Raw genomic sequence first — 19,188 nt, forward strand, 5'->3', positions numbered from 1 at the left:
ACAGTGACCCAGAGCCGGGATCGAACCTGGGACCCCGGCGCCGTGAGGCAACAGGGCTAACCCACTGCGCCACTGTGCTGCCCTGTTAGACTTTTATAAGTCTCTGTGAGATCCCCCCCTCATTCTTCTGAACTCCAGCGAGACCATCCTAACCTAGTCAATCTCTCCTCAGATGACCGTCCCGCCATGACTGGAATCAGTCTGATAAATCTTCGCTGCATTCCCTCGAGAGCAAGAACATCCTTCCCCAGAGGAGACCAAAACTGCACATAATACTCCAAGTGTGGCCTCACCAAGTCCCTATATAATTGCAGCAACACATCCCTGCTTCTATACTCGAAACCTCTTGCAATGAAGGCCAACATACCATTAGCCTTCTTTACTGCCTGCTGCACCTGCATACTTACCTTAATTGGCTTTGTATAATCATCAATATTATCACAACTTGTACGTATCATCATTTATCTACCTGTTTCAAGCAAATGAAAAAAACCCCAAAAAGACTAAATATGTTAACATTTGACTGTTTAACTCACTGATTTTGTGTAATGCATTTGCAAACTGCATCCATTATGTTTGTTTAATTTTCTTTACAACATACAGAAAATATGTAACACAAGAAAAAAAAGGGGGATGTAGTGATCTCTGAATGTGCACTTACATAAGGGGTTAGTGTAATCAGTAGCACCACATGATCACTAGAGGGCCAGAGGGGTATAAAAGAAACCACATTGGGTCTCTCTCTCGTTTGGGTGTACTGTGACCAGGGCAGTATCAGGTTAGTTCAGATGGTCAGTTAGGTTACGTATAGTTACCAGCTGGGGCTGGTTTAGCACACTGGGCTAAATCACTGGCTTTTAAAGCAGGCCAGCAGCATGGTTCAATTCCTGTACCAGCCTCCCCGAACAGGTGCCGGAATGTGGCGACTAGGGGCTTGTCACAGTAACTTCATTGAAGCCTACTTGTGACAGTAAGCGATTTTCATTTCAGTTACTGTAGTGAGATCTTGTTAACCTTATCACTAGTATCAATGTTAAAGTAAAAGAACTCGTGCAATTATTGTTATAGTTACTCAATAAACCCGTACCAGCCTCCCCAAACAGCCGCCAGAATGTGGTGACTAGGGGCTTTTCACAATAACTTCGCTTGGGTTGAGTAACACATTACATCCGTAGTATATCAAGATAAGGGCAGCACGGTAGCATGGTGGTTAGCATAAATGCTTCACAGCTCCAGGGTCCCAGGTTCGATTCCCGGCAGGGTCACTGCCTGTGCGGAGTCTGCACGTCCTCCCCGTGTGTGCGTGGGTTTCCTCCGGGTGCTCCGGTTTCCTCCCACAGTCCAAAGATGTGCGGGTTAGGTGGATTGGCCATGCTAAATTACCCGTAGTGTCCTTAAAAAGTAGGGTTAAAGGGGGGGGGGGTTGTTGGGTTACGGGTGGATAAGTGGGGTTGAGTAGGGTGATCATTGTTCGGCACAACATCGAGGGCCGAAGGGCCTGTTCTGTGCTGTACTGTTCTATGTTCTATATATAATACAGGAGCGTAATAAAAGAATCTGCCTTCCTGTTTTTGCTTCCAAAATGAATAACCTCACACGTATCAAATTGTACTGCATCTGCCATTGGTTTGCCCACTCGCCCAACCTGTCCAGCTCTTGCTGTAGGATCCCTGTATCCTTGTCACAATTCACCCTCCCCACCTAATTTGGTATGGTCTGCTGCGAAGGATTGGCAGGCTGGGGGTGGGGCTGGGATTGATTGGGGGGGAGTGGCTGGAAGTGATTGGCAGGCTGGGGGTGGGGCTGGGATTGATTGGGGGGGAGTGGCTGGAAGTGATTGGCAGGCTGGGGGTGGGACTGAGTGATTGAAAGGCCGGTTGCGGGGCTGGGAGTGATTGGCAGGTTGGGGGCGGGGCCAGGCTCACGTGCCGCTGACGTGGCGTTGAGGTAGATAATCCTCCTGTGTTTGGAGGCGCTCACGCGCGGCGCTGGCTGTTTGATTTCAAAACGCGTTGAGCGTCCGCGAGAGGCGGAAAGCGACGGAAAGCCGGCCGGTACACAGCGAGAGGAAGGAGAGATTCAGTGAAAGGATCCACAAGATCCCTCCACATACACCACACCAGAGAGATCTGCTGCCCTGATTGGTGAGCGCAGCCCGGCGGCACAGCCGGGGAGCACAGTGCAACCAGTTGGGATCTGGGGATCCCAGAGCTGGAACCTGGGGATCACCTTGCAACGAATTAATATCCTGGGGATCACATTACATCCACATGGGATCACGTTGCAACCAGTTGGGATCTATTGGGACCTAGGGATCACATTACAATGAGTTGCGATCTGGGGATCACATTGCAACAAGTTGGGATCTGGGGATCACATTGCAACAAGTTGGGATCTGGGGATCACATTGCAATGAGTTGGGATCTGGGGATTACATTGCAATAAGTTGGTGTCTATGGGGTTACTATACAATAAGTTGGGATCAGAGGGTCACATTGTAATGAGTTAAATTCGATGGATCACATTGCAGTGATGTATGATCTAGGGATCAATATGCAATGGGTTGGGACCCGGGAATCATGTTCCATTGAGTTAGGATGTGCAGGTTAAGTTGCAATGAGATTGGATCTCGTTGGGAGGGGATGGTCGGGTCTCTGCAGTCAGATGGGATCTGGGGGTCAAGATGCAGTGAGTTGTGATCTGTAGATCATCTGGGGGTTGTACGTTGGGTCAAAGAGGCCTTAGTGGTTTATATGGAAATTAATTGTTTATTCGTAAAACATAACTACATACAGAAAGGTTGTAGTCCTGAGTAGGTGTTTTTATTCACGCTGATTTCTACCAGACCCACCATCACACTCTTTCCACATGACCCTACATCATAATATGGGTGCTACTGTTTCCACTGTTGAACTTTAACCCTCACAGTCCTGAACACCCTATCACTACACCTCCCTCCAAAATGTGTCAATAATAATTGAAATGAAAATGAAATGAAAATCGCTTATTGTCACGAGTAGGCTTCAATGAAGTTACTGTGGAAAGCCCATAGTCGCCACATTCCGGCGCCTGTCCGGGGAGGCTGATACGGGAATCGAACCATGCTGCTGGCCTGCTTTAAAAGCCAGCGATTTAGCCCAGTGAGCTAAATCAGCCCCTGCTGATTACATGCTACTCCCCCCCCCCCCCCCCCCATCCCCATCCCCGCTACAGCTTTTAATGATTCTTCCAGATCTTGTTCTTTTCAAGTTTGGAGTAGTGGTGTCAACTGCTTTGGGTTGTCTTTGTTGCTCTGAAGTTGTCGCACTTGGTGTTTCAAATACTTGGGTTTCTACATGTGGTTCGCCGAAACACATGAACTGAAACAAGACTTCACCTGTTCCATTTGATTGTGCCTTCTGGAGTTTGCCTCAAGTAAGACCAACATTGATCTTTGTTCCCTCAGGACAATAAAGGCTTCTCTTTCAAGGCCCCTGATCCAAACCTTGTCACCTCTGCTTAGCCTGAGCCGGTTTCTAGTACAATTGCTCCTATTGGAAGTCAAACTTGTTGCTGCATTTATAACTGTTTTCAGTCTTGAAGCTCAAGCTAGCCCCTGACTGCCAACCCTGGATTCATTTCTTCTCAGCATGGGAAGTTGAGTGAAGCTTTCTGTCCCATCAGTGCCTCCAATGGAGCTAATCCACATTGTAATGGATGGATCTATATGTAAAAAGCATTGTTGGAAAGTTGTCATTTTTCTTTGATGGATTTTAATAGAGCAGACTACCATTTTTCCAACTCACTGCCAGACTGTGGATACCTTGGAACGGTAGCGAGGTGTTGAAATCCGTAATTCGTGGCAAAATGTGTGAAGTAGGTATTATGGGCTGTTTTCGAACACCACCTGGTTAGGGATGTTGTGGAATCAGGATGATTATTTTCAAGAACCTAATGACTAATTCTGATTGTTGTGTAAATGATTCACTTCAATCCGCTGAGAGTACTAATCCAAATTGAGGAAAAAGGACTTGCTGTTGTATATGAATAGTCCATTCCCAAAAATTCCCACGGTCTGGTAGGGAACTGTATGGGGTTAAGGAGCTCCCTCTGGTCTAGAATGTAAGCGCAAAGACTCGGCAGTTTAATTTCTGGCCACCTCGCTACAGACTAGGCTCGTGCTTGTGAAGCCTAAGTGGCCTTGGTGAATTCATTGTCGAATCACCGGTTGGAGGGAGACAGGAATGTCTAACCGCTCATCAGACACTAACAACGGATCATCAATAACAATGAAGTGCTTCTGTTAGAAATAAGTTTCCATAGCATTACTAAATGGATGCTGCAGTGACCAACCTCATCGACAATACTGTTGGATGAGGATTTATTCTTCATCTCACATCTGATCCAGGCATATCTGTTGAAGCCTTTTGTCATGAACTGGGAATATGACGTGAGGCCGTAAGCCAGATTGTCATCGTGTGACGCAAGATAACTGACTGTTGTCCTGGACAGTGAGTTTGCAGTTGTTTGATGCTTCCCCTGGACATGCCTGGGGAAATTGGGCAGCATAATCAAAGACTCCTCCCACCCGGCTTACTCACTCTTCCAACTTCTTCCATTGGGCAGGAGATACAGGAGACTGAGAACACGCACAAACTGACTCAAAAACAGCTTCTTCCCCGATGTTACCAGACTCCAAAATGACCCTCCTATAGACTGACCTCATTAACACTACACCCTGTATGCATCATCCATTGCCGGTGCTTATGTAGTTACATTGTAGACCTTGTGCTGCCCTATTATGTATTTTCTTTTATTCCCTTTTCTTCCCATGTACTTAATGATCTGTTGAGCTGCTCGCAGAAACATACTTTGCACTGTACCTCGGTACACATGGCAATAAACAAATCCAATCCAATCCACATGAAATGCAAGCGGATACTCAGAACTCTGGGGGGCACCCTAGTGAGATCCTTGTCATCCAGTCGTAGGACCAGTGGATTGTGATCTCTCTTGATGATCACTTTCAGCCCAACAATCTAGTCCGAGAACTTCTCACAGGCTCGCATTACTGCCATGGGCCCTTTTCCAGTAACTGCATATCACACCTCTGTGCCTGACTGACCCCGAGACATGTGGGATCTATCCAGCTGCAATGAGAGCGAACTGCCTGAGTACAAAAGGCAAAGTCACACGGGATCAGAGGTGAGGTGGTAAGATGGATACAGAACTGGCTCGGTCACAGAAGGCAAAGGGTAACAGTAGAAGGGTGTTTTTCTGAATGGAAGGTTATGAAGAAAAGAAAGACTAGTGGTCTTCACAGGGGTCTGTACGGGGGGCCTCTGTTGTTTGTAGTGGGTATAAATGATTTGGAGGAAAATGTAGCTGGCCTGATTAGTACGTTCGCGGATGACACCAAGGTTGGTGGACTGGCAGATAGTGTTGAGGATTGTCAGAGGATACAGCAGGACTTAGATAGGTTGGAGACTTGGGCAGAGAAATGGCATATGCAGATTAATCAAGACAAATGTGAGGTAATGCATTTTGGTAGGTCTATCATAGAGGGGGAATATACCGTAAATGGCAAAACTCTTAGTAATATAGAAAGTCAGAGAGATCTAGGCGTGCAGGTCCACAGATCTTTGAAGGTGGCAACACAAGTGGACAAGGTAGTCAAGAAAGCATACGGAATGCTTGCCTTCATTGGATGGGGCATCGATTATTAACAACCGGCAAGTCATGCTACAGTTGTATAGAACCTTGGTAAGGTCCCACTTGGAATATTGTGCACAATTCTGGTCGCCACACTACCAGAAGGATGTGGAGGCTTTGGAGTGGGTGCAGAGGAGGTTTATCAGGATGTTGCCTGGTCTGGGGTGTTAACTATGTGGAGTGGCTGAATATACTCAGACTGTTTTCATTAGAAAGACTTTAGGGGTCTGATCGAGGTCTACAAGATTATAAGGGACATGGATAGAGTGGATGGGCAGGCACTCTTTCCCAGGGTGGAGGGGTCAGTCACCAGGGGGCATAGAATCATCATAGAATTAACAGTGCAGAAGGAGGCTACTTGACCCATCAGGTGCACGGGCCCTTGGAAAGAGCACCCCACCCAAGTCCACGCCTCCACCCTATCCCAGTAACCTCACCTAATCTTTTTTGGATACTATGGGCAATTTAGCATGGCCAGTTCACCTAACCCGCACACCTTTGGACTGTGGGAGGAATCTGGAGCACCTGGAGGAAACCCATGCAGACATGGGGAGAACGTGTAGACTCTGCTCAGACAGTGACCCAAGCCGAGATTCAAACCTGGAGCTGTGGAGCAACTGTGCTAACCACTATGCTACCTTGCTGCCTACCTCTGCCTTGTTGTCTTGAGTGAGAGCAACACTCATTCGAATGGACCATTTGGCTTTGGAACTGGGACTATGTTGAACATCATTCTGTCGGCTGCGTGATTGAGGAGATGACCCAACATCTTATTCATGGGGCGGCAATGGCACAGTGGTATTGTCGCTTGACTAGTGATTAAGAGACCCAGGATAATGCTCTGGGGACCAGGGTTCGAATCTCACCACGGCAGATGGGAGAATTTAAATTCAATAAAACATCCGGAATTGAAAGTTTAATAGTGAATATGAAAGCACTATCGATTGTCTTAAAAACACATCTGATTCATTAATGTCCTTCAGGGAAGGAAATCTATTTAGGGGTGACTTTAATCAGGATATAGATTGATCAAATCAAATTAGTAACAATACTGTAGAGGGATTTTTGGAGCGTTCACAGAGTGGTTTTCTGAATCAATACGTTGAAGAACCAACGAGAGAAGAACAGGCCATCCTAGCCTGGGTACTGTGTAATGAGAAAGAAATAATTGGCAATCTAGTTGTGCGAGGCCCCTTGGGCAGAACGGCCATAATATGATGGAATTCTTCAACAAGATGGAGAGTGACGTAGTTGATTTGAGACTAGGGTCCTGAATCTTAAATAAAGGAAACTACGATAGTTTGAGGCGTGAGTTGGTTATGATGGATTGGGAAACGTGATGATGGTGGATAGACAATGGCAAACATTCAAAGAGCGCATGGGCAAACTGCAACAATGGTCCATTCCTGTGTGGCGCAAAAGTAAAAGGTTAGGCCAAAATGTGGACATACCAGAGACTACAAGGAAAATTAGAATTGAATTGAATTTGATTTATTGTCAGGTGTATTGAGGTACAGTGAAAAGTATTGTTCTGCGTACAGTCCAGACAGATCGTTCCATACATGAAAAACCATATGACATGCATAAATAGACAGTGTAAGTACATAGGCACAGGCATCGGGTGAGCATAAGGAGTGTAGTACTACTCAGTAGAGAAGATGTGTGGAGATCAGTTTAGTCCATAAGCTGGGCATTCAGGAGTCTGGTGACAGCGGGAAAGAATCTTGGTTAGTACGTGTTCTCAGAAGAAGTACGGCAGCATTAAGGGCAGCATGGTAGCATTGTGGATAGCGCAATTGCTTCACAGCTCCAGGGTCCCAGGTTCGATTCCGGCTTGGGTCACTGTCTGTGCGGAGTCTGCATATCCTCCCCGTGTGTGCGTGGGTTTCCTCCCACAGTCCAAAGATGTGCAGGTTAGGTGGATTGGCCATGATAAATTGCCCTGTGTGTCCAAAAATGCCCTTAGTGTTGGGTGGGGTTACTGGGTTATAGGGTGGAAGTGTTGACCTTGGGTAGGGTGCTCTTTCCAAGAGCTGGTGCAGACTCGATGGGCCGAATGGCCTCCTTCTGTACTGTAAATTCTATCTATGTAAGTTGGAAGAGTGAGTAAACCAGGTGGGAGGGGTCTTGAATTATGCTGCCCGCTTTCCCAACGCAGCGGGAGGTGTAGACAGAGTTAATGGTGGGTGACGTGTTTGCACTATGGACTGAACTGTGTTCATGACTCTGTAGCTTCTTACAGTCTTGGGCTGAGCTGTTGCCGTGCTAAGCTGTGATTTAGCCAGATAGGATGCTTTTTGTGGTGCATCTGTAAAAATTGGTAAGAATCAATGTGGACATGCCGAATTTCCTTAGGTTTCCTGAGGAATATAGGCGCAATTGTGCCTTCTTGGTCGTAGTTTTGATGTTGGTGATGTGCACACCCAGGAATTTAAAGCTGTCAACCGTATTTTTGTGTTGAGCCTTGGTAATTTACTGCAGTGTACACTCTGCTGCCACGATGCTCCAGTGATGGATGAAATGAATGTCTAAGGTGATGGTCCCGTACCAGCCTCCCCGGATAGGCGCCGGAATGTGGCGACTAGGGGCTTTTCACAGTAACTTCATTGAAGCCTACTCGTGACAATAAGCGATTTTCATTTCATTTCATTTCATGGACGGTGGGGGGGGGGGGGGGGGGGGGGGCAAACAAGCGGGGCTGCTTTTTCTGGATGGTGTTGAGCTTCTTGAGTGTTGTTGGAGCTGCACTCATCCAGGCAAGTGGAGAGTATTCCATTACACTCCTGACTTGTGCCGTGTAGATGGTGGACAGGCTTTGGAGAGTCAGGAGGTGAGTTAGTGCAGAATTCCCAGACTCTGCCGTGCTCTTCTAGCCACAGGACTATCTCTAGACCACTTCAGTTCTGGTAGCTGTTATAGTGTGAGTTTCAGCAATGGTAATGCCATTGAATGTCAAGGGGAGATTATTAGAATGTTCTCCATTGGATACATCATCTACACACATGGGGTCAGTTTCCTAGATGTACATAGATGATTTCCAGTTATGTCTCTCCACTACCTCCCAACCATTTCTGTGTCTGCTGTTATACTGTTTGTACAACCTCTAGGCTGGGATATACTATAGTTTTCTCCAGTGAACCGTTGGGAAGATCAAAGCATTTATCCTTCCTCTTATTATTGGCTGCTTCTCTTCCCCTGTCCAAGCCTAAAAAGAGACTGCGACCCTGGCATCCCCTGTACCATGGACTGACCCACTATCACATCTTCTCCAATATAAAGGCTGCTTATGTCTATACTATCACCTCCCAACACCCCTACCTCATTTCATTTGCTACCGAATTCCTCATTGGGCTTTCTGTAACTGCTAGATTTGGTCAATCCAGTGCTTTCCTAACATTCCCTGTAATAGTTAGCTCATCCAAACTTCTGTTGACACTATTTCCCATGCCAAATCCTGCTTATTCATTAGGCTATCCTCACATTGGTTTGCGACCCTTCACTGCCACAGAATAAAAAATCTCAAGATTGAGATTAAATCCCACCATGCATATCCATTTCCCTATCTGAGACCATCAGTGTTTACAGATATAAATGGTTCTCAGTACAGTGGTGTCCCAAATTAAAAATTTTCATTTTTGTGTTCATATTCCACCTATTCCCTCCCTTCTTTGTAATGTCTGTAACCTCCTCCTCCAATCCTAAAACATTCTTAGAATTTGGAGATTTAGAAGCACAGAAACATAGAAAAAATAGGAGCAGGAGGAGGCCATTCGGCCCTTCAAGCCTACTCCGCCATTCATTATGATCATGGCTGATCATCCAACTCAATACCCTAATCCCACTTTCCCCACATCCTTTGATCCTCTTCGTCCTAAGTGCTATATTGAACTGCTTCTTGAAGCCATACAATATTTTGGACTCAGCTCTTCCTGTGGTAACGAATTCCACAGGCTCACCACTTTCTGAGATCTCTCATCTCTGTCCTAAATCGGCTACCCTCAGACGTATCCTCAGACTGTGACCCCTGGTTCTGGACACACCCACCATCGGAAACATCCTTCCTGCAGCTACCCTGTCCAGTCCTGTTAGAATTTTACAGGTTTCTATGAGATCCCACCTCATTCTTCTGAACTCCAGCGAATACAAACCTAACCGATTCAATCTCTCCTCGTACGTCAGGAGTGTCTGCTGTTTTTTCCAATACAACTAATTCATGTTGCAGTTGTATAGAACCTCAGTTAAGCCACACTTGGAGTATAGTGTTCAATTCTGGCCGCCACACTACCAAAAGGATGTGGAGGCTTTAGAGAGGGTGCAGAAGAGATTTACCAGAATGTTGCCTGTTATGGAGGGCATTAGCAATGAGGAGAGGTTGAATAAACTTGGTTTGTTCTCACTGGGACAAAGGAGGTTGAGGAGCGACCTGATAGAGGTCTACAAAATTATGAGGGGCATAGACAGAGTGGATAGTAAGAGACTTTTTCCTAATGTAGGGGGCTCAGTTACTAGGGGGCATAGGTTTAAGATGCGAGGGGCAAGGTTTAGAGGAGATGTACGAGGCACGTTTTTTTACACAGAGGGTAGTGGGTGCCTGGAACTCGCTGCAGGAGGAGATGGTGGAAGCAGGGACGATAGTGATGTTTAAGAGGCATCTTGACAAATACAGGAATAGGATGGGAATAAGAATATAAGAACTAGGAGCAGGAGTAAGCCATCTGGCCCCCCGAGCCTGCTCCGCCATTCAATGAGATCATGGCTGATCTTTTGTGGACTCAGCTCCACTTTCCGGCCCGAACACCATAACCCGTTAATCCCTTTATTCTTCAAAAAACTATCTATCTTTATCTTAAAAACATTTAATGAAGGAGCCTCAACTGCTTCACTGGGCAGGGAATTCCATAGATTCACAACCCTTTTGGTGAAGAAGTTCCTCCTAAACTCAGTCCTAAATCTACTTCCCCTTATTTTGAGGCTATGCCCCCTAGTTCTGCTTTTACCCGCCAGTGGAAACAACCTGCCCGCATCTATCCTATATATTCCCTTCATAATTTTATATGTTTCTATAAGATCCCCCCCTCATCCTTCTAAATTCCAACGAGTACAGTCCCAGTCTACTCAATCTCTCCTCGTAATCCAACCCCTTCAGCTCTGGGATTAACCCAGTGAATCTCCTCTGCACACCCTCCAGTGCCAGTACGTCCTTTCTCAAGTAAGGAGACCAAAACTGAACACAATACTCCAGGCGTGGCCTCACTAACACCTTAAACAATTGCAGCATAACCTCCCTAGTCTTAAACTCCATCCCTCTAGCAATGAAGGATAAAATTCCATTTGCCTTCTTAATCACCAGTTGCACCTGTCAACCAACTTTTTGCGACACATGCACTAGCACACCCAGGTCTCTCTGCACAGCAGCATGTTTTAATATTTTATCATTTAAATAATAATCCCGTTTTCTGTTATTCCTATCAAAATGGATAACCTCACATTTGTCAACATTGTATTCCATAGAGGGTTACGGACCCCGGAAGTGTAGAAGATTTTAGTTTAGACGGGCAGCATGGTCAGCGCAGGTTTGGAGGGCCGAAGGGCCTGTTCCTGTGCTATACGTTTCTTTGTTCTTTGACCTCTCGAGCAGGAAAAACAATACAAAGGACAGAAAGCAAGTCCCAGAAGCTAAAGGATAGGAATTCCCAGAAATTAGGACGGTTCCAGGATGTTAACCGAACAAAGAGCAGCCATCTGGAAAAAGGATTCTGTTCAGGGAAAATGAGCAGAGATGGGTTCCCAATTAAAGATAAAGCGCTGACCTGAAGATGTCGGCTGGTGAGAAGACAGATATTGGTGGTGACCCTGAGGGTGGTGACTCCTTACTGCAGCCCATGAAGCAGTAGTGTCCTGTTGGTGTGGCTGGGTACCTGAGAGGTTGTGTGGAAGCTTGAATGCAAATGACGATCCAGGGCATAGGAATACTGACTGGAGAGGCTGAAATCCTGGAGGTGGATTCTTGGAGAAGGCATCCGAGAGGGCGCCTTGTGTGGGAGATGATTTCAAAGTGCGTTCTTCAAGTGTGGTGATGGAAACCCTTGAGTGAAAGTCAGACCAGTTGGCACACAGCGTGCCAAGCATTTGATGAGAAATTCACACAACTTGTTTTGGGTAGCATCTATTACCTGTTTCCAGAATGTGGGGTGTCTGACCAATTGGTTTGTTGGTTTACATGGATTAGGGTATAAAATAGATTTTGTAATCTTTACGATTCTGTATATATCTAAAGGTAAAGCTGGGGTGAAGGAGGAGTGTATTCTTATTAATCTTTGCTTGTTTAATAAACGTTTTATTCTTAAAAGTTCATCAACGTTCCTGTGACTCTGTTCGAAACCAAAAATAAAACTTAGGATTCAGGATGGAGCCTGGGATCTGACTGGTCCAGTGGGATCTTAACACTACATGTAGCCACTCCTTGAGATATTTGCATTTCATCAATTTTAACCTCTTGCACGGCAGTGTTTTATTGCAGCATTTGTGGAGAACGTACAACAGAATTCACTTCCATGTCAATCACCTGCTTGACCTCTTGTATTCGCAGCATTTTCTATTTTTATTCCCGATTTTTCACTGCTCCACCACTAGTGGCCCATGCCTTCAGCTGCTGGAACCCCCAAGGCTCTGGAATTTCCACCTCAACCTCTTCAGCTCTCTACCTCTATTTCTCCTCCCTTAAGATCCTGTTTAAAAATTAAAACCAAAAGAGAAAATGCTGGAAAATCTCAGCAGGTCTGGCAGCATCTGTAAGGAGAGCAAAAAGCTAATGTTTCGAGTCCAGATGACCCTTAGTCAAAGCCAAAAGGCATAGAAAGTGAGAGATATTTATACTGTAGGGTAAGGGAATGAAAGATGAGTCATAGGCACAGAAACCAAGGGAAAAGAGTGCTAATGGCAGTCTCCAGAGAGAATAAAAGGTGTGAAAGACTAAACAGCAGAGAAACTAAGATCAGAAGGTAAACTGTGACAGATGTAGATGTGGGGGGAGGGGGGACATATGTGGGAGAGAGGTAAAATGAGAATAAGGACGGGGAGGGGGAAGCAAAGGGGAGAAAAGGTAAAGAGAGGAGGGATAAAATAGGGAAAAAGAGTGGGGGGGGGGGGGGAATATACATCAAGAAAGACAAGAAAGAAATAAAATGTAAAAGACAGTTAAAATGAAATGGGATGAAAACAAAGGGGTCGAGATCGGGTCAAGCTAATCATCTGAAGTTGTTGAATTTGATGTTGAGACCTAAAGGCTGTAGCGAGCCTAACCACAGGATGAGGGGCGGGATTCTCCCCTACCCGGTGGGGTGGGGGGTCCCGGCACGAAGGAGTGGCGTGAACCACTCCGGCGTCGGGCCGCACCTTCAGGGGCTAGGCCCTCCCCGGAGTGGTTTGCACCACGCCAGCCAGTGGGGAAGGGGCTTGGCGCCACGCCAACCGGCGCCGAAGGGCCTCTGCCGGCCGGCGCGAGTTGATGCATGCACCGGAGTGCCAGTGTGTGCTGGCGTCATCCCGGCGCATGCGCAGGAGGGTTCGACTCCGCATCGGCCATGCGGAGGACCATAGCGGCAGATGTGGAGGTATAGAGTGCTCCCACGGCATAGGCCCACCCACGGATCGGTGGGCCGCAATCGCGGGCCAGGCCACTGTGGGGGCACCTCCCGGGGCCAGATCCCCCTGCGCCCCCCCGAGGACCCTGGAGGCCGCCCGCGCCGCCAGGTCCCGCCGGTAAGAACCTACTCTAATTTACGCCGGCGGGACTGGTAAAAAAATGGGCATCCACTTGGCCCATCGCGGGCCGGAGAATCGCGTGGGGCCGCTGTAGCGGCCACCGACCGGCACGGCGCAATTCCCACCGCCAGCAAATCTCCGGCGCCGGAGAATTCGATAGCCAGCGGGGACGGGATTCACGCCGCCCCCCGGCGATTCTCCGCCTCGGCAGGGGGGGTCAGAGAATCCCGCCCGAGATGTTGTTCCTCCAGTTTGCGGTGAGATTCACTGGAACATTGCAGCAGGCCAAGGATTGCATGTGCGCATGGGAGCAGGGTCTTGTGTTAAAGTGGGAAGCAACAGGAAGGTCAGGGTCCTGAATGCGCACAGACCGAAGGTGCGCTTCAAAGCGATTACCCAGTCTACGTTTGGTCTCTTCGATATAGAGGAGACCACATTGGGAGCAGCGAATGCAATAGTCCAAATTGAAAGGGATGCAATGAAACACTGCTTAACCTGGAATGAGTGTTTTGGGCCTGTTGCTGTTGCTTCCCATTTTAACACAAGTGTTTTGGGCCTGGGATGTTAAGCATGGAAGAGGTAATGGGGCAGGTTTTACACCTTCTGCGATTGCATGGGAAGGTGCCATGTGTGATGGGAGAGGTGGCATCATGCTGGAGTTGGCAAAAATGGCAGAGGAAATTACTTCTTTGACTGGGCAGCACGGTAGCACAAGTGGATAGCACTGTGGCTTCACAGCGCAAGGGTCCCAGGTTCGATTCCCCGCTGGGTCACTGTCTGTGCGGAGTGTACACGTTCTCCCCGTGTCTGCGTGGGTTTCCTCCGGGTGCTCCGGTTTCCTCCCACAGTCCAAAGATGTGCAGGTTAGGTGGATTGGCCATGATAAATTGCCCTTAGTGACCAAAAAGGTTAGGACGGGTTATTGGGTTACAGGGATAGGGTGGAAGTGAGGGTTTAAGTGGGTCGGTGTCGGTGCAGACCTGATGGGCCGAATGGCCTCCTTCTGCACTGTATATTCTATGACTCTGTCCTGACGTGACACGGAGTCAAATTTGTGAAGCCCTGTGAACTATTTTTGTGCAAACACGTAACATGCTTTTACATAGCATGTTGAAGATGCTATGTAAATGCAAGCTGTTGTTGACATTTAATGTTAGACCAGAACCTTTTGGCTGCATCCAAAGACAGCATTGTGACACAAATACAGGAAATGGGAGGACAATACTCATTCAGCACTAATTCAAAAACTCCAGCGTTTAAGGCATTTGCTGTTTTTATTGCTCATCAACACTTTGGAATGTGTAATTTGATTCCATCGTTGATAGGAAGGTTACAGAATTCAGTGAAAGCCAATAACAGCAACTTATATAGTGCTTATAACAAAGCAAAATGTCCCAAGGCATTCTACATGAGTATTATCAAATAAACCTTGATGCTGAGGTGATGGAAATATCAGGAAGGTGACCAAAATCCTGATCAAAGCGGATTTAAGGAGAATTACACGTGCAAAATTTTAAAATTGAGGTGCCTTTGCACTGGATATCAATGTAAGTCAGTGAGAAAAGGTAAACTGTACTTGGTGTAAGTTAAGATCTGGACAGCCAAGCTTTGGATAGAAACTTAGCAAATAGGAGCAGGAGGAGGCCCTTCGGCCCATTTGAGCCTGCTACGCATTCAATATGATCATGGCTGATCATCCAATACAGTAGCCTGTTCCCACTTTCCCCTCATATCCTTCGATCACCTTCGCACCAAGTGCTTTATTTAACTTCTTGAATGGTTTTGGCCTCTACTGCTTTCTGTGGTAGAGAATTCCACAGGTCCGTCACTCTCTGAGTGAAGAAATTTCTCCTTATCTCAGTCCTAAGTGGTTTACCCCATATCCTTCGACTGTGACATCTGGTTCTGGACTCTCCAAGGCAGTTTGAGAATTACCTCAAATATGCAGATACCCAGCAATGTGGAAAATTGCCCAGGTGTGACCTGCACACAAGAAACAGGACAAATCCAACCCAGCTAATTACTGCTCTATCAGTCTACTCTCCATCAGCAAAGTGATGGAAGAGATCATCAACAGTGCTATCAAGCGGCGCTTAGCAATAACCTGCTCACTGACGCTCAGTTTGGGTTCCACCAGGGTCACTCAGCTCCTGACCTCGTTACAGCTTTGGTACAAACATGAACAAAAGAGCCGAATTCTGGAGGTGAAGTGGGACCGACTGCCCTGGACATTAAGGAGTATTAGCAAAATTGGAGTCAATGGGAATCGGGGATAACTGGAGAGCATCCTATCCAGCTGCATCACAGCCTGGTATGGCAACTGCTCAGCTCAAGATTCGCAAGAAACTGCAGAGTGTGGTGAACTAGCCCCCCGCATCAGACAAGCTTGCCATCTTCCCATGGATTCTGTCTATACCTCCCACTGCCTCAGGAAGGTAGACAGCATTGTCAGAGACTCCTCACGCCCAGGCTTTGCCCTCTTCCAGACCCTTCCATCAGGCAGAAGATACAGAAGTCTGAAGACCCACACATCTAGACATAGGAACAGCTTCTTCCCCACAGCTACTAGACTCCTCAATGACTCTCCCTTGGACTGATCTGTTCCCTGTAGGAACACTGTTCACGTATGCTGCTCTTGTTTGGCACTTGTTCCACTATTTGTTGATGTACCATTTGTCAATGTACTCTGTTGAATATTATTTTGTCTACTATGTACGTACTGTGTACATTCCCTTGGCCGCAGAAAAATACTTTTCACTGTACTTCAGTACATGTGACAATGAATATCAGTCAATCAATCAACTCTCTGCTGGTTGGAGTCAGACTGGCACAAAGGAAAATGGCTGTGATGTTTGGAGGTCAATCATCTCAACTCCAGGACATCACAACAGAAATTCCTCAGGGTAGTGTCCTCGGACCAACCATCTGCAACTGTTTCATCAATAACCTTCCTTCTATCATAAGGTCATAAATGAGGATGTTCGGGGCAGCACGGTGGCACAGTGGGTTAGCCCTGCTGCCTCACGGCGCTGAGGTCCCAGGTTCGATCCCAGCTCTGGGTCACTGTCTGTGTGGAGTTTGTGCATTCTCCCCGTGTCTGCGTGGGTTTCGCCCCCACAACCCAAAGATGTGCAGGTTGGGTGAATTGGCCACGCTAAATTGCCCCTTAATTGGAAAAAAATTAATTGGGTACTCTAAATTTAAAAAAAATAAAATAAAATAAATGGGGATGTTTGTGGATGACTACACAATGTTCAGCACCATTTGTGACCCTGCAGATACTGAAGCAGTGTATGTTCAAATGCAGGCCCTGGACAATATCCAGGCTGATAGAACTTAGAACAGTACAGCACAGTACAGGCCCTTCGGCCCACGAAGTTGTGCCGACCATTTATCCGAATCCAAGATCAACCTAACCTACACCCCTTCAATTTACTGCTGTCAATGTGCCTGTCCAAGAGTCGCTTAAATGTCCCGAATGACTCTGACTCCACCACCTCTGCTGGCAGTGCATTCCACACACCCACCACTCTCTGTGTAAAGATATCTCCCCTATACCTTCCTCCAATCACCTTAAAATTATGTCTCATTGAGACAGCCAACTCTGCCCTGGGGAAAAGTCTCTGTCTATCCACTCTAGCCATCCACTCTATCCATGCCTCTCATCACCCTGTACACCTCTGACATGACACCTCCCTTCTTCGCTCCAGTGACAAGCCCTAGCGACAAAAGCCCTAACTCTTTGTTCTTCTTTGTTCTTGTTCTCCCTCAACCTTTCTTCAAAAGACATGTCCTCCCGTCCAGACAGCATCCTGGTAAATCTCGGCACCCTCTCCAAAGCATACACATCCTTCCTATAATGAGGGGCTGGTTTAGCACAGTGGGCTAAACAGCTGGCATGTAATACAGAACAAGACCAGCAGCTCGGGTCCCATACTGGTCTCCCCGAACAGGTGGTGGAATGTGGCAACTAGGGGCTTTTCACACTAACTTCATTGAAGCCTACTTGTGACAATAAGCGATTATTATTCTTATTATGAGGTGACCGGAACTGGACACAATGTTCCAAGTGTGGTCTAACCAGGCTTTTAGAAAGCTGAAGCAAAACCTCGCAGCTCTTAAACTCAATCCCCCGGTTAATTAAAGCCAACACACCATACGCCTTCTTAACCCGATCAACCTGAGTGGCAACTTTGAGGGATCTATGTACGTGGACCACAAGATCCCTGTCCGGGATTCACCAAAAACGCGGCTAAGTGTTGACGTCGGCGTAAAAACCGGGGTGTTTCTGCCAGCGTCAACGGGCCTCTTGGCCCAGCGATTCTATAGCATACAGGGGGCCAGCATGGCACCATAGTGCTCTGTGCTGCTCCAGCTGCCGTACGCACCCTGCACTGTCGCTGCACGTCCGCGCATGCATGCGCCGGCCGGCCGCGGGTTCACGCATGCGCGCGGCGGCCGCGAAACATGGTGGAGCAACACGCGGGCCGGCGTGAAAGAAGGTAGACTCCTCCAGATCGGTGGCCCCCGATCGCGGGCCTGGCTGTCGTGGAGGCCCCCCCCCCCCCCACCCGCATCAGGACGGCCACGGCAGCCGCGGCGCTCAGCTCCTGCCGGGTGAACCATACGTGAACTCATGCGGGAACTCGGCTGTTGACTGCGGAGAATCGCTGCAGGGGCCTCTTTCAACGGCCCCCGACTTGCCCTGTCGACCGCGCGCGTGACTGCCGGTCGCCGGATAATTGCATCCCGATGTTGGACCCAATCGCGGTTCTCAGGCCCCATTCTCCGCCCCCGCGCCGGTGCGGACGCTCGGAGAATCACTGCCCTTCTTCCTCCACAGGTCCAAGAATCCTGCCTTTAACCCTGGATTCAGAATTCAAATTCCACCTTCCAAAATAAATCACTTCACATTTATCGAGGTTGAACTCCATCTCCCACTTCTCAGCCAAGCTCTGCATCCTGTCAATGTCCTGTTGTAACATTCAACAGCCCTCAACACTATCAACAACTCCCCCAACCTTCGTATCATCGGCAAACTTACTAACCCACCCTTCCACTTCCTCATCCTAGTCATTCATAAAACTACAGAGCAGAGGTCCCAGAACAGATCCCACACCACTGGTCACCGACCTCCAGGCAGAATACTTTCCATCCACTACCACTCGCTGTCTTCTTTTGGCCAGCCAATTCTGTATCCAGACAGCCAATTTACCTGTATCCCATGTCCCCAACTTTCTGAATGAGTCTACCATGGGGAACCTTATCAAATGCCTTACTGAAATCCATATACACCACATCCACTGCGCGGGTAGGGGGCCATTGACAGAGACCCCCACCCCGAGATTCTCCAAGTGTAACTGGCCGAGTTACCAACGGCGTGGGTCTCTCATGGTCTCAACCTTCGGGAACTTGGCGTGGTGACTGGTGGTAACTCAGTCCGTGGCTGCACTGGTGGGGGGGGGGGGTGATCCTTTGGGGCGGCCGCCGTCGCCGTGCGCATGCGCGGACTCCCGACCGGAAGTGCAGGGCCCTGTATCCACAGGCAGAGATGCGGGAAGCATTCCGGAGCCCTGCTAGCCCTGCAAATTGGAGGATCGCTCTGGAGTGAAAGCGCCTGCGTTTTGATGCTGGCATGGGGACATAACCCCATTATTGGAGAATACCGCCCCCTATCTCTCAGAATCCTTTCTAGTATTTTTCACACCACAGACATAAGACTGACTGGTCTGT

At 47.8% G+C, this 19,188-nt stretch overlaps 1 protein-coding gene across 5 annotated transcripts in view; it reads left to right on the forward strand.

The window, feature by feature from the left end:
* Positions 1–1,968: 1,968 nt before the first annotated feature.
* LOC119972206 (uncharacterized protein YMR317W-like) overlaps positions 1,969–19,188 on the forward strand; it is a 106,118-nt gene continuing 88,898 nt past the window's right edge. For 4 of the 5 annotated variants that reach the window (XM_038808552.1, XM_038808553.1, XM_038808556.1 and 1 more), the window contains exon 1: positions 1,970–2,144. The gene's annotated coding sequence lies outside the window, so the exon portion shown is untranslated. Of the gene's footprint in view, positions 2,145–19,188 lie in introns of all 5 variants that reach the window. The other variant, XM_038808554.1, reaches the window with a different exon arrangement.

Source organism: Scyliorhinus canicula, chromosome 10 (genome assembly GCF_902713615.1).
Source record: "Scyliorhinus canicula chromosome 10, sScyCan1.1, whole genome shotgun sequence".
Lineage (NCBI taxonomy): Eukaryota > Metazoa > Chordata > Chondrichthyes > Carcharhiniformes > Scyliorhinidae > Scyliorhinus > Scyliorhinus canicula.